Source organism: Arachis hypogaea, chromosome 3, assembly GCF_003086295.3.
Source record: "Arachis hypogaea cultivar Tifrunner chromosome 3, arahy.Tifrunner.gnm2.J5K5, whole genome shotgun sequence".
Taxonomy (NCBI): Eukaryota; Viridiplantae; Streptophyta; class Magnoliopsida; order Fabales; family Fabaceae; genus Arachis; species Arachis hypogaea.
In genome coordinates this window covers 84,455,398-84,458,072 of record NC_092038.1, presented here as the reverse complement: position 1 = coordinate 84,458,072, position 2,675 = coordinate 84,455,398, and the positions used below count along the sequence as shown (strand labels likewise).

The 2,675-nt window shown below is 33.6% G+C and overlaps 1 non-coding gene across 1 annotated transcript; it reads left to right on the top strand.

The window, feature by feature from the left end:
* The first annotated feature begins 1,030 nt into the window (after positions 1-1,030).
* Positions 1,031-1,134, top strand: LOC112793219 (small nucleolar RNA R71). Its single transcript, XR_003197922.1, has one exon. It is a non-coding gene; the product is annotated as a small nucleolar RNA R71 (small nucleolar RNA).
* The last annotated feature ends 1,541 nt before the right edge of the window (positions 1,135-2,675 follow it).

The window sequence follows — 2,675 nt, the reverse complement described above, 5'->3', positions numbered from 1 at the left end:
AAAAAATTTGGCATTTAGCTTCATGATGGCTCCTAGATATTGAGCAACTTGCTCTCTAGTTACATCTTCATCTTCTTCAGAGGAAGAATAGTCTTCAGAGCTCATGAATGGTAGAAGGAGGTTTAATGAAATCTCTATGGTCTCTATATGAGCCTCAGATTCTTTTAGGTCCTCAATAGGGGACTTCTTCTTGCCTGAGAGATGTCTCATGAGGTTTTCCTCATTGGGATTCACGTCCTCTCCTTCCTCTCTAGGTTCGGCCATGTTGATTATGTCAATGGCCTTGCACTCTCTTTTTGGATTCTCTTCAGTATTGCTTGGGATAGTACTAGGAGGAGTATCAGTTATTTTCTTACTCAACTGGCCTACTTGTGCCTCCAAATTTCTGATGGAGGACCTTGTCTCACTCATGAAACTTAAAGTGGCCTTAGACAGATCAGAGACTAAATTTGCTAAGTTAGAGGTACTCTGCTCAGAATTCTCTGTCTGTTGCTGAGAAGATGATGGATAAGGCTTGATATTGCTAAGCCTATTTCTTCCACTATTATTAAAGCCTTATTAAGGCTTTTGTTGATCCTTCCATGAGAAATTTGGATGATTTTTCCATCATGAATTATAGGTGTTTCCATAAGGTTCACCCATGTAATTTACCTCTGCCATTGCAAGGTTCTCAGGATCATAAGCTTCTACTTCAGAAGATGCCTCTTTAGTACTGTTGGATGCATTTTTCCATCCATTCAGACTTTGAGAAATCATGTTGACTTGCTGAGTCAACATTTTGTTCTGAGCCAATATGGCATTCAGAGCATCAATTTCAAGAACTCCCTTCCTTTGAGGCGTCCCATTATTCACGGAATTCCTCTCAGAAGTGTACATGAACTGGTTATTTGCAACCATGTCAATAAGTTCTTGAGCCTCTACAGGCGTTTTCTTTAGGTGAATGGATCTACCTACAGAATGGTCTAGTGACATCTTAGAGAACTCAGATAGACCATAATAGAATATATCTATCGTGGTCCATTCTGAAAACATGTCAGAAGGACATCTTTTGGTCATCTGCTTGTATCTTTCCCAAGCATCATAGAGGGATTCACCATCTTTTTGTTTGAAGGTCTGAACATCCACTCTAAGCTTGCTCAGCTTTTGAGGAGGAAAGAACTTAGCCAAGAAGGCCATGACCAGCTTATCCCAGGAGTCCAGGCTATCTTTAGGTTGAGAGTTCAACCATGTTCTAGCTCTGTCTCTTACAGCAAAAGGAGAAAGCATGAGCCTGTAGACTTCAGGATCTACTCCATTAGTCTTAACAGTCTCACAGATCTGCAAGAATTCAGTTAAGAACTGGAAGGGATCTTCTGATGGAAGTCCATGAAACTTGCAGTTCTGTTGCATTAGAGCAACTAATTGAGGTTTCAGCTCAAAATTGTTTGCTCCAATGGCAGGAATTGAGATGCTTCTTCCATCAAAATTTGACGTAGGTGCAGTATAATCACCAAGCATCCTTCTTGCATTATTGTTGTTGGGTTCAGCTGCCATCTCCTTTTCTTGTTCGAAAATTTCAGCAAGGTTGTCTCTGGATTGTTGTAATTTAGCTTCTCTTAGTTTCCTCTTCAGATTCCTTTCAAGTTCTGGATCAGCTTCAACAAGAATGCCTTTTTCTTTGTTCCTGCTCATATGAGAAAGAAAAGAATAGAAAAAGAAGAGGAATCCTCTATGTCACAGTATAGAGATTCCTTTATATTAGTAGAAGAAGAAAGGGAATAAGAATGAAGAAGAATGAATAATCCAAACACAAGGGTGAGGATAGGAGCTGAGATTTGAGATGAAGAGAAGTGTTAGTAAATGAATAAATAAATAGAATAAGATGAGAGAGAGATGTTTTCGAAAATAATTTTTGAAAAGGAGTTAATGATTTTTCGAAAATTAAAGGGGGAATAAAATTAAAATTAAAATTTAAAACAATTAGTTAATTAAAAGAATTTTCAAAAGGAAGGAGAAATTTTCGAAAATTAGAGAGGAAAAAGTAGTTATGTGGTTTTGAAAAGGATAAGAAACAAACAGAAAATTAATTAGTTAGTTGAAAAAGATTTGAAAACCAAATTTGAAAAGATAAGAAGATAAGAAGATATTTTGAAATCAAATTTTTGAAAAAGATAAAATTTTGAAAAAGATATGATAAAAAGATATGATTAAAAAGATATGGTTGGAAAAGATTTAATTTTTAAAATTAAAATTAATTACTTGACTAACAAGAAACTAAAAGATATGATTCTAGAATTTAAAAATTGAACCTTTCTTAACAAGAAAGTAACAAACTTCAAATTTTTGAATCAATCACATTACTTGTTAGTTAAGTTTCGAAATTTTGAAATGTAATTAAGAAAAAGATTTTGAAAAATATTTTAAAAATTTTCGAAAATTAATAAGAAAAATGAAAAAGATTTGATTTTTGAAAAAGTTTTGAAAAGATAAAATTTTTTTAAAATTGAAAATTTGACTTGACTTACAAGAAACAACTAATTTTAAAATTTTTTTGACTAAGTCAACTCAAATTTTTGAAATTTTGAGAGAAAAAAGCAAAAGATATTTTTTTATTTTTATGAATTTTTAATGATGAGAGAGAAAAACACAAATATGACCCAAAACATGGAGATTTTGGATCAAAACACATGATGCAT